The 13,659-nt window shown below is 41.0% G+C and overlaps 1 long non-coding RNA gene across 1 annotated transcript; it reads left to right on the forward strand.

The window, feature by feature from the left end:
• The first annotated feature begins 6,968 nt into the window (after positions 1-6,968).
• On the forward strand, positions 6,969-11,678 carry LOC112578411. Its single transcript, XR_003102661.3, has 2 exons — positions 6,969-7,095; positions 10,067-11,678. It is a non-coding gene; the product is annotated as an uncharacterized LOC112578411 (long non-coding RNA).
• Positions 11,679-13,659: the final 1,981 nt, after the last annotated feature.

Consider the following 13,659-nt stretch of genomic DNA (forward strand, 5'->3'; position numbering starts at 1 on the left):
GCGGGCTGGAAAGGGCGGGGCAAAGGGGAAAGGGGAGGACGGGGCGGGGCCTCGTGACCCCTCACCCCCGCCGCGGCCGCCGGCGCCAGCGCCCCATTGGCCCTGGACGCCGGTGGAGGGGCGGAGCCGAGGCCGCCTCCTCGGGGGCCGTGCCGATTGGCCACGCACCCTGCAGCGCCGTCACTGGCAGCGCGGCTGGCCGCCTGGCTGGGCGCGGGGCGGGGCGGGGGCGGGGCCTTGGCAGCCCAGCTGTGGTCTCGGCTGTGTCGCGGGGAAAGCGGGAGGAGCCGGTGGGCCAGCCTGCCGGGCTGCGAGGGGGCGTGAGACCGGGCTGGGGAGGAGGGGCCAACTCCAGAGCGCGGGAGATTTCGGCGCCGCAGGCGGGCGGGTCTCCTCCCCTTGTTGTCCGCCAGCCCCTCCCTGCTACCCCAGCAGCGCCCCCAGCCCCTGGGACCCTAGGTTAGACCCCTCTCACTCCGTCCGCCGCCCCCGCCCCAGAGGGAGTGAGTGGGTTTCAAAATCCACCTCCTACTTCCATTCTACCCCCAGCTCCACAGATCCCACCGTCAGTCAGACCTGATCTTCCCCGGGGCTGTGACTCAGGCCACCCCTTCCTCCCGCCACGCTCACCGGTGACTCACGCCCTGGGCTTGCCCGGAAGAGGGGTTACTCAGCCCCGGGCCCTGCCGCCAGGCCTACCCTCCTCTCCTAGCCCGTTGTCGTCCTGAGATAGCCACGTAGCACACTTTCCTCCCCCTCTTCTCACCCCAGGATCCTAGACTATTCCTTTGATTTCCTTGTTTGGGGGTCACATTTCTTTCAATCAGCTCAGTTCAGTCGCTCAGTCGTGTCTGACTCTCTGCGACCCCAAGGACTGCGCAGCACGCCAGGCTTCCCTGTCCATCACCAATTCCCGGAGCTTACTCAAACTCTTGTCCATTGAATCGGTGATGCCATTCTTTAAATGGCTGGGGTAAATTAAGACCCCCATCCCCTTTCCTAAAGAAAGACTGGCTTGTAGTGATCTTTCAATAAGTGTTTGGTTCACACCAGTCCTTAGGAGCTCAGAGACCTGGTTGCAGTTTGAAGTTCACTAATCCATAGATCCTGGGCTTCCTGGTGACTCAGACTGTGGAGAATCTGCCTGCGATGCAGGAGATGTAGGTTCTATTCCTGGGTCAGGAAGATCCCCTGGAGAAGGGAATGGCTACCCTCTCTCCAGTATTCTTGCATGGAGAATTCCACGGACAGGCCGCAAAGAGTGGGACAGGACTGAGCAAATAACACTTTTGCTTCACTCAATGCATGGATAATACCCCCAATCTGCCTTCATTGGAGGTGCCAAAGGCTGAGGGAGTAGGAATGTTCCAATCAAAGGGCACTTCTGTTGAGTTCCTACTGTGTCCAATGCATTGGGCTAAAGGTGACAGTGAAGAAAATGACAATTCATTTCTGTCTCAAGAAGACACATTTGTAGAGAGAAGTTTCCACATCGAGTACATAGAGATGACTACATTTCTCGCTGCTCGTAGTATTTATTTAGGGGATTTAATTTCCCATTGACTATTCTATTGAGGTTCTAGTCTTTGAAAGTCTTGCAACATTTGCTTCTGAGTGAATGATAAACCCTCGGCTGTACATTTAGAGTCTAGACCACTGTGTCCAGAATCTGTGGGCCAAGGCTTGGGTGCTGTGGCTTAGGTGTGCTCAGTTGTGCCTGACTCTTTGTGACCTCATGGACTGTAGCCTGCCAGACAAGAATACTGGAGGGGTTGCCATGCCCTCTTCCAGGGGATCTTCCCAAGCCAGGTGTCCCACTTTGCAGTCGGATTCTTTTATCAGCTGAGCTGCCAGGGATCCACATGAAACTATGATTGCTGGCCAAAATATTTTTAAAGAATTCTGACTGATTCATGGAGAAAACTCCCTTAGAGAGTTTTATCTCTGACTGTGACGGTGGTGTCCATAAGAAGATTGCCAACCTAGCTTTGTAGAATTGATGTTTCTTAGGTGTGACAATTTGTCATCCTTACAACACGTTATTTCTTCAAAGACAAACCATTGTGTACATTAATTTGGGGTAGGTTTTGATTTTTGTTTTTTGCAGTGGACATGTCTGGATTCTGAGGAGGCTTAATAACCTCACCCAAGGTTTATTAGGATTTGGGGAATTACCTACTACAACAATTACTTTTAATGACTAGCTTACCTATGAAGTGAATTGCCTACAGGCTTGCTCAGAGTATGGCCTGATCTAACACCTGCTGTAGTATGTGTGTTTATAGGCAATGACTCTGTAGATTACATATATTTATCTCAAATATCTCAAATAATAGAAAATCCAACCTAAGCCTAGAGGTCCCTTAGTGGCTCAGTGATAAAGAATCCACCTACCAGTGCAGGAGATGCAGGAGATGCGGGTTTGATCCCTGGGTCGGGAAGATCCCTTGGAGAAGAAAGTGGCAACCCACTCCAGTATTCTTGCCTAGAGAATCCCATGGATAGAGAAGCCTGCTGGGCTACAGTCCATGGGGTTGCAAAGAGTTGGACATGACTGAGCAACTAAACCACAACCTAAGTCTACAGATTTGTCAAAATAGGAAGCTTGATGAGGCAAAAAAGCATAAAATTATTTCAGGCTAGAAACAACACAAGTTCGTATTAGTGGTGACATCAACTGCTAGAATATGGACGGACAGCCCATCTTTCTTTTAATATTGTAAGCATCTAATCAAAAGAGAAGGAGATTTTTAAGGGTAATGAATAAGGAGATTCCCAAATGGGAGAAATGCCTATAACCTTGGAGTAGGTAACAGAACAGTTGAGACCAGTTTTGGCATCCAGAACACCTACTAGGTGGATAGATCGCAAGACCTACTGTCCTCTTAGCAGCAGGGCTGCCTGCCACCTTAGAAGAGTTTGTAATGCTCGGCTTTCTAGGAATTTACTGCACTGGAAACCAGTTTCCCATGGAGATAATGCAGTTTGTTTTTTGCGTATTATCTCCCCATAAGAAAATAGCTCAGATATTGTATAAAGGCAGTCCACAAGAATAGAGATTTATTTCCCAAGGAGATTAGATGGTTTAATATAAAGAACCTTGAACTTGAGTTGAACCGGTTTGAGTCTTTAGTCTCTTACTAGTCATGTGAAGTTCAGTGAGCACTTAATGTCTTTAAAACTCAATGTCTCATCTATAAAAAGGAATAATAATGGTTGATAAGGTATGATATTACTAATCACAAAAGTTCTAACATTAAAGTATAATTGGGAATGAAATGGAGGAGCAGAAAACTTTTTGAGTCTTACTGCCAATGGGTTGGCATTGCTTTGGGCTGGTTAACTGGGAAAACAGCCAGCTCTTGATGCCTTTGTCTTAGCTTATTGAAAGTGAAAGTGAAAGTCGCTCAGTCGTGTCTGACCCTGCAACCCCATGGACTGTACAGTCTGGAATTCTCCAGACCTCTATTAAATTCTGGAGGCATAGTTGCTTAGGGCATTTACAACTCACTGTAAAAGACAGTGAGGTGGGAAAAATGGAAAGCTGCAAGTTTCTGTCACCTGCGACCTGACGTCTAGGTAGTTTAGGATATCTGAAGTTTATGAGAAGGCACTGTGCTGACTGGCCATCAGTCTGTTTATAAAGCTACAGGAGGCAAAAGAGAGCCTCAGAATCCTCTCTGGTTGCTGCTCTTCGTTTTCTGGGCATGGATGGGCCTGTCCTAAAAATGGGAGGAGACTGGGGAAATGAGGCTTATAAAACTTCTGTGGAAGCTCCTGTCAGCTGTGGTAGAATTTGGTCTTGTCTGTCATTTCTGGTTCATTAGGTGCTGAATGCAAATAAAATAAGATTCTCCCAAATGAACAATTTGTAATTTTTTTAAAGTTGCTGCAGGACTCCAAAAGAACCTTAATTACCTATCCTGGTAGTTATAAGCACATGGGCTTTCTGTATCACGACTTATTATGAGAGTCAGTTTGGATGATGTAAATGGAAGTATTATCATCTGTAACTGTACACAGGTTTAAGGTGATGATATTATTTACAGATGTTTGTATTTTATTAATAGCCGCTGCTGCTGCTAAGTCACTTCAGTCGTGTCTGACTCTGTGTGACCCCATAGACGGCAGCCCACCAGGCTCCCCCGTCCCTGGGATTCTCCAGGCAAGAACACTGGAGTGGGTTGCCATTTCCTTCTCCAATGCATGAAAGTGAAAAGGGAAAGTGAAGTCACTCAGTCGTGTCCGACTCTTAGAGACCCCATGGACTGCAGCCTACCAGGCTCCTCCATCCATGGGATTTTCCAGGCAAGAGTACTGGAGTGGGTTGCCATTGCCCTCTCCCCAATAACATAACATACTGAAAAAAAAGTTGGCTGTGTTTCCTCATCTGTAAAATGGGAATAATACTTCTTCATAGGAGTGTTGTAAAAGCTAGGATAACATTTGTAAATGTACATAGTGTGGCATCTGCATCGTATTTACTTGGCAGTTGCAGCTATTATTAGATGGATTTGGGTATTAAATAATAAACAGGCCTTAAATAATTACTTTTAAAGCTACATATGATATAAATGTGTAATCACATTTCTGTGTGTGTAAAATATATCTGTATAGTTTCTATTAATCTTTCAATTATACAAATTAAAATAGTACGTGGATGAATTTAAAGAATAGTTAGTAGACACTTGGCTTATAAAGAAGATTTCTAACTCTTTCCATTACTGATGTTATCAATTGCCTAGATGAGAGCAAGCAGAAAAAGTTGAGAGCTGTTGAAGAGCTATTTACTCAAAATAAAAAATGCTGAATAGTTCACATTTCTTCTGCCGCTTTTTATCAAAATGTTCAAGCCCCTCTCTGAAGCAGTCAGTTTCAGTCAGAGCATGCCAGCCAGGGGTGAGTGAAACCTGATTCCCAAGGGCACTGAACACAATAGGCCCTCAGCAAATTGCTGAATTGAACACACGCAGGGGAAATTTGGACTCTCTCTCATAGCTTTATATATGAAATTCACTATATGTCTGCAAGTGGTTGATTCATTTTAGGGAGGCAGTAGAATTTGGAGGCTAGGCTTACAGGCTCCAGAGCCAGCCATAAAGAGACTTCACAACTTACATGCTGCTTGATCTTGCCCAAGTTAATTAACTTTTCTTAGCCCCAGTTTCCTCTTCCATGAAATGGAGATAACAGAAGTAACTTTCACCATGTTTTAAAATACTTGTCATAGTGCCTGGCACAGAGCAAATGCTTAATGAATGTTACAAATCATTACCAATGCAGATTCAGTCAGTTCAGTCGCTCAGTCATATCCAACTCTTTGTGACCCCATGGACTGCAGCACTCCAGGCTTCCCTGTTTATCACCAACTCCCGGAGTTTACTCAAACTGATGTCCATCGAGTCGGTGATGCCATCCAACCATCTCATCCTCTGTCGTCCCCTTCTCTTCCCACCTTCAATGTTTCCCAGCATCAGGGTCTTTTCTAATGAGTCAGTTCTTCTCATCAGGTGGCCCAAGTATTGGAGTTTCAGCTCCAGCATCAGTCCTTCCAGTGAATATTCAGAACTGATTTCCTTTAGCTAGACTGGTTTGATCTCCTTGCTGTCCAAGGGACTCTCAAGAGTCTACTCCAACACCACAATTTAAAGCATCAATTCTTCAGTACTCAGCTTTCTTTATAGTCCAACTCTCACATCCATACGTGACTACTGATAAAACCATACCTTTGACTAGACAGACCTTTGTTGGCAAAGTAATGTCTCTGCTTTTTAATATGCTGTCTAGGTTGGTCATAGCTTTTCTTCTATAGAGCAAGTATCTTTTAATTTCATGGCTGCAGTCACCATCTGCAGTGATTTTGAAGCCTCCCAAAATAAAGCCTGTCACTGTTTCCATTGTTTCCCCATCTATTTGCCATGAAGTGATTCGACTGGATGCCATGATCTTACTTTTCTGAATGTTGAGTTTTAAGCCAACTTTTTCACTCTCCTCTTTCACTTTCATCAAGAAACTCTTTAGTCTTCGCTTTCTGCCATAAGGGTGGTGTCATCTGCATATCTGAGGTTATTGATAGTCCTCCTGGCAATCTTGATTCCAGCTTGTTCTTCATCCAGCCTGACATTTCGCATGATATACTCTGCATATAAGTTAAATAAGCGGGGTGACAATATGCAGCCTTGGTGTACTCCTTTCCTGATTTGGAACCAGTCTGTTCCATGCAGTCTGTTGAACCAATGCAGACTGGAACTTCCAAATTTTGTAAATTTAATTCTGATTGTACCACCTGTTAGGTTATTACATTTTTATGCTCCTATTATATAAGCAATGGACAATAGTTGTGGTTTAGAAAAACATTTTAGGTTTGATTTGGTCATCATAGAGGATTTCAAGGCTAATTCTCAGCTTTAAATACCACTGTTGCACTGTGCAGTGTGGTAGCCATTAGTGACTATGGCTGTTAATCATCTGAAAAGTGGCTAGCTTTCATTAAGTTGTGCTTTAAGTGTAAATTTCAGAGACTCAATAGGAAATTAAGAATAACATGAATTTGAGAAAACTGGGAGATAGTGAAGGACAGGGAAGCCAGGTGTGCTGCAGTCCATGGGGTTGCAAAGAGTTGGACATGACTTAGTACTGAACAACAGCAAAGAATAATAATCTTGTATTAGTCATGTGTAGAAATGATATTATATTGGGTTAAATAAAATATATTTATTAATAAACTATAATTATTAGCTAAATAATAAATAAATTTGGCTTTTTTTTTCTTTTTAATAATATGTGGCTACTAGAAACTTTAAAATTTACATATGTGATTTGCATTTGTTCATGTTATATTTTTATTGGACAGTGCTTTCCCAGAGAATAAAATAATAAAACTAACTCAGGTGTCCTGAGTACTTTGTTCACTTAGATTTAGGAACTCAAATGAAAATCAGTTACCTTATAGTGCTCTCCGTTGCTTCCAGTTTTCCAGAATTGATTCTCAGGGATTTGGAGACATGGTACAGTACTTTCTGAGCAGTGTTCCTTGCTTAGGAATTTCCTTTCCCTGCTGGTTTGACAATAAATGGATTGGTGAACCTTTAGAAGGTAAGTAAGACTCCAGATTTAATCCTGTGGAATAAACCGCTATGGGTTAAATCAAGGACTGGTTAAGAGATGGGGGGGATGGAAGACTATCTTTTATTATTTAGATATTTTCATTTAAATGTGGTAAATGGATTTTAAAGCCATCATTTGCTGCATTTTAATACCTGAGACAAAAATATACTTAGCACAACAGTTTAGTTTTTAAGTTTAATGTTGTTCCTTAGAACACAAATAGGTTAAAAGTAAAAGAATAGAAAAAGATATACATGCAAACAGTATCCAAAAAAGGGTTGAAATGGATATATTAATGTTAGATAAAATAGATTTTAAAATGAAATTGTTATCAGAGACAAAGGAGGACATTTTATTATGATAAAAGTGTCAATCAGTCTGGAAGACTTAACAATTATAAACATATGTACCTACCCATAGAGCCCCAAAATACATGAAGTAAAGCTTTAATAAGCCGAAGAGGGAAATTTAATAAAATAGTTGGAGACTTCAATTTTTACTTTGAATAACGAGTAGGACCACTAGGCAGAAAAGCAACAATAAATAGAAGACCTAACAGACGTCTCTCTATAGCACTCCAGCCAGTGACAGCAGAATGCACATTCTTCTCAAGTGCATGGGGAACATTCTCCAGGATCGATCATATGTTAGACCATAAAACAAGCTTCAGTGGGCTTAAAAGGATTGGAGTCATGTGAAGTACGTTCTCCATCCACAGTAAAATGATATTAGAGATTAAGAACAAAGGAAATTCACAAATAAGTAGAAATTAATCATCCCACTCCTAAATAAAAAGTGGCTTGAAGATGAGGTCACAAGAGAAATTAGAAAGTGTGAGATGGAGGAAAATGAAAACATAAGATACCAAAACTTAGGGGATACAGTGAAAACAATTCTCATAGGAATATTCAGAGTTGTAAGGATCTTTATTAATAAGGAAGAGAGATCTCAAATGAATAATCTAATTTCTCTGAAACTAGGAAAAGGGCAAACTAAACCCAGAGTAAGAAGAAGAAATAAAAAGAAAGGAAATAAATGAAATAGAGAATAGAAAAACAATATAGAAAAAAATTTGTATTCTTTGGGAAGTCAAAAAATTGATAAACTTTGGGCTTGATTGATCGAGAAAAGAAGATTCAAATTACTAAAATTAGAAATAAAAAAGGGGGGAATTCCCTTGTGGTACAGTGGTTAGGCAGAGAAGGCAATGGCACCCCACTCCAGTACTCTTGCCTGGAAAATCCCATGGATGGAGGAGCCTGGTGGTCTGCAGTCCATGGGGTCGCTAAGAGTTGGACACAACTGAGCGACTTCACTTTCACTTTTCACTTTCATGCATTGGAGAAGGAAATGGCAACCCACTCCAGTGTTCTTGCCTGGAGAATCCCAGGGACGAGAGAGCCTGGTGGGCTGCCATCTATGGGGTCACACAGAGTTGGACATGACTGAAGCGACTTAGCAGCAGCAGCAGCAGCAGCACAGTGGTTAGGACTTGGTGCTTTCGCTGCAGTGGCCCAGATTCAGCCCCTGGTCAGGGAACTAAGATCCCCCAACCCTCACAGCACAGCCCCCCAAAATAAAATAAGACAAGAGGGGATCACTATTAAACTTTCAGAAATAAAAAGAATTATTGGGGAATACTATGAGGAATCATATGCTAACAAATTAAATAACCTAAATAAAATGGGGAAATTCTTAGAAAATCTCAACTTTGAAAGTAAATTCAAGAAGAAATAGAAAATTGGAATAGAAAAGAGATAGAATTAATAATTAAAAAAAAACTTTTCACAATTCCAGGACTCACTGTAAATTCTACCAAACATTCAAAGAAGAGTTAGCTCCAATCCTTCTTAAACTCAAAAAACAGGAGTGTAGTGAACACTTACTTATTCTATGAGGCTAATGTTAACCCGATACCAAAACTAAAGACAGCTCAGAAGAGCCACTTACCAATATAAATATTGATGTGAAAGTTCTCAACAAAATCCTAGGAAAGTGAATCCAGCAACATATAATAGGATTATATACTATTACCAAGTGAGTTAATCCCAGGAATGCCAGGTTGGTATAACATAAGGAAATCAATCAATGTAATATATCATAGTAATAGAATAAAGTACAAAGATCACAATGTTCTCTCAATGATGCAGAAAAAGCCTTTGACAGAATCCCACACCCTTTCATAACAAAAAACACTCAACAAACTAGGAAAAGAAAGAAACATCATTAAACTGATAATAGCCATTGATGAAAAACCCACAGCTAATATCATGCTTCCTGGGTGGAAAAATCAATGCTTTGTCCCTGACATCAAGAATAAGATAAGAATGTCCATTCTCATCATTTCTATTTTACATTGTACTGTAGATTCATAAATGACATGATCTTGTATGGAAAAAAATCCAGATGAATCCACAAAAATGCTATTAGAACTCAGCGAGGTTGCAGGACACAAGCTCAATATACAAAGATCAATTACGTTGCTATAAACTAGCAATGACCAATCAAAACAATGAAATTAAGGAAATCCCATTTATAACAGCATCAAAAATAATATACTCAGGAACAAATTTAACAAAAGAGTAAGACTCGTACACTGAAAATTATAAAACATAGTTAAAAGAAATTTATAAAGAGCTAAATAAATGGAAAGACATTCTATGTACATGAATTGAAGACAATATTAAGATGGCAGTATTCCTCAAATTATCAGTCATGTCCGACTCTTAGCAACCCCATGGACTGTAGCCTACCAGGCTCCTCAGTCTATGGAATTTTCCAGGCAAGAGTACTGGAGTGGGTTGCCATTTCCTTCTCCAGGGGATCTTCCCAACCCAGGGATCGAACCCAGGTCTCCTGCACTGCAGACAGACACTTTACCGTCCGAGCCACCAGGGAAGCCCAGATTCAAGGGAGTAACTATTAAAATTTCAACTTCTTTTTTTATTTTTTTTTTCAGAAATGGACAAGCTGGTCCTAAAATTCGTATGAGTTGCAAAGACTACAAAATAGCTAAAACATCTTGAACAAAACAAAAGTTGGAGGACTCACACCTTGATTGTAAAGCTTACCATAAAGCTTCAATAATCAAAACAGCAGTACTGGCATAAGGATAGGCATATATAGATCAATGAAATTGAGTGGAGAATCTAGAAATAAATGATACATTTGTGGTCAGGTGATTTTTGACAAGGGTGCTGTGATGGTTAGTCTTATGTTTCAACTTGACTAGGCTATGAAGCCTGGTTGTTTGGTCAAACCCTGGTCTAGATATTGCTGGGAAGGTATTGTGGATGTCAGTAACATTTACAATAGTTGATCCAAGTAAAGCAGATTACCCTCAGTATGTGAGTGGGTCTCATTCAACCAGTGGAAGGCCTGGACAGCAAAGACAGGTTTACAGAAGAAGAAGCAATTCTGCTTCAAGACGGCAACATAAGAAAGCTTGCTACTTGATCTGCAAAGTTCAGGCTCTAGATTACAAAATCAACGTTTATCTGAATTTCCACTTGTTGGCCTGCCCTACAATTTCAGACATGCCAGGCCTGACAATCGTGGTAGCTAATTCCTTAAGATAAATCTCTCTATAATGTATGCTAATGGTTCTCTGGAGAATGCTGATATATACAGGTACCAAGACCATTCAATGTGAAAGAACACTCTTTTTTTTAACAAAGATTGCCGGTACAACTTGATATTATCTTTTGCATGATATCCACGTGGAAAAGAATGAAATGGACTGCTAGCTTGCACAGTGTGTAGACCTCAAAATGAAGCATGGATCTAAATGTGGGAGCTAAAACTATCACATTCTTGGAAGAAAACATGAGATCAAATTTTCATGGCCTTGAATTAAGCATTGGTTTCTTAGATGTGACACCAAAATCACAAAAAGACAAAGAAAAAAAAAAAAAACAGATACAACTTTTGTGCTTGCAAGGAAACCATCAAGAAAATTAAAAGACAATCCATAGAATGGGAGAAATATTTGCAAATCATATAGCTGTTAAGAGACTTACATCAGAATGTATAAAGAACTATACAACTCTATAGCCAAAAAACCCCCCAAAACTAATAAATGAGCAGAATATTTGAATAGACACTCCACCAAAGAAGATATATGGATACCGATAGCTTTAAGTACATTAAAAGATGATCAACATCCTTAATTATTAGGGAAATGTATAATGAGGTACCATTTCATACCACAAGGATGACTGTAATAAAAAGGATAATAGCAAGTTCTGGTGGAAAGATTGGTGTAGAAACTGGAGCCCTCGTACCCTGCTGATGGGAATGTAAAATGGAGCAGTCGATTTGCAAAACAGTCTGACAGTTCTTTAGAAGTTAAACAGAACTACTATATGACTCAGCAATTCTACTGAAGTATATCCTTGAGAGAAATGGAAATGTATATCTACACAAAACTTGTACATGAATGGTCATAGCAACATTATGCATAATAGCCAAAAAGAATTAACAATCCAAATGTCCATCAACCAAGGAACAGATAAAATGTTGCTTGTCTACACAATGAGGTATTATTTGGCAATAAAAATAAATGAAATACTGACACAGTGTATAACATGGATGAATCTTTAAAACATTATCAGTGAAAGAAACCTAATGTTAAAAGTCACATATTTTTTGGTTACATGGTTATGAAATTTCCAGAATCAGCAAATTCAGAGAGACTGAACATGGACTAGTGGTTGCCGGGAGCCGGGAGGTGAGGGCGCTGAGTAAGAGAGGAGGGGAGGGAATGTGGAGTGACTGGTAATAGGTCTGGAGTTTCTTGGGGGAGTGAAATGTTCTGGAATGTGATTGTGGTGATGGATGTGAAACTCTTGTAAATATACTAAACACTCAACTGTACACTTTTAAAGAGTGAACTTTATGGTATATGAATTATATCTCTGATAAAATGGATATTAAAAAAAAATGCCTTTCCTTAGATGAAGGAAATTGATGCAGATTTCAAATACTGATTTTTTTTCCTATTTTTTTCACAATATATGTAGTTCTGTTAAGAATATATGGATGGCATTCATAACTCTTAAACCTGAGCACTCCTGAACCAATGTCTGGGGGCAAGAGGAATGGGGAGATTCAGATAAGATTTAGTCTGTATATTTTCCTCTCCATTTACTTGCTACTTATGGCAAATACCTTACAGTTTGGAGACAATGCCATATACATTTTAGCTCACATATTATGATGCTGTACAGAGTGGAATATTAATTGTGACATCAATTCACATCTCAAATTTGCATCCACTGGAAAGATAAAGTTTTAACAGTCTACAGTTAATAAGGAACAAGTGAAAAAAAACTTCATAAAAAGTTCGTATTCCTCAATCCTACTGACACTATGTGTAGTATATTTTACTATATCAGTATTTATTTAACACACATTTCACTTGTGCATTTATTTAGCAAATACTTTATGGGAACCTTCTCTGCAGTAGATACTGCTAGGCTGTGGGGATTCAGTGGTGAGCAAGTGAACCTTCAGGGAGTACATAATCTTTTGAAAGAAGTCAGACAATAAAGAAAACTGAGTAGATAGTTTCTTATTGTGACAAGTGAAAAAAGGGGATAATGGGATCAAGAATGACTGGGGTGGAGCTGAATCTCCACCCAAAGAACACAGTCTTCTGAGGGGAGGTGACGTTTGAGCTGAGACTTGATGAAAAGTGAAAGTGAAGTCACTCAGTCGTGTCTGACTCTTTGCGACCCCACGGACTGCAGCCTACGAGGCTCTAAGGAGCCTCTCAGTCCATGGAATTTTCCAGGCAAGAGTACTGGAGTGGGTTGCCATTTCCTTCTCCAGGGGATCTTCCCAACCCAGGGATCGAACCCTGGTCTCCTCTACTGCAGGCAGACACTTTACCGTCTGAGCCACGAGGGAGACTTGAATGATGAGGTGACAAGTGAAGAAATGGGGAAGATTCCCTTAAGCCAGGGAAAGGGCTAGTACAAAAGCCTTGAGGCAAAAAAGACTGCGGTATATTCCAGCAAGGAAAGAAGGGTACAGCTAGAGGGGAGTCAGCTGTGCAGAGAAAGGCCTGGGAGCTAAGCAAGGACCAGATGACCACAGGCATTGTGATGGTTCCGTGGTATGACTTATTTTAAGTGGAACGGGAAGCCAGTGGGTTAAGTAAGGGGTACCACTGGAAAACAGTTTCAAAAGATCATTCTGGCTGCTATATAGAGGGAAGTGAGGAAGCTGGGGAACATCAGGAGGTCATTGTTGTACTCGAGGTCAGAGAAGGTGGTGGCTTGAAATACTTTTCTTACGAAATAGGGCAGGAGGTAGGGTGCAGAGGCAGATCCAAGTTTAATGGGACCTGAAATATACACAAGTTGAGGGCCCTCTGTAAGAAAAATGAAAACCCGAACACAAAATGGGGTGCCTTGCAAGGGTCCTGTGCGTGTGGAAGGCATGGCAGATGAAACTTCATAAGCGTTATGGTGGATCCTTCTCTGATGAAGATGAGATGGACGAATCAAGCAAATCAAGCATACCTAGGTTTGGGGTCTGAGAATGGGT

This window comes from Bubalus bubalis, chromosome 13 (assembly GCF_019923935.1).
Source record: "Bubalus bubalis isolate 160015118507 breed Murrah chromosome 13, NDDB_SH_1, whole genome shotgun sequence".
Taxonomy (NCBI): Eukaryota; Metazoa; Chordata; class Mammalia; order Artiodactyla; family Bovidae; genus Bubalus; species Bubalus bubalis.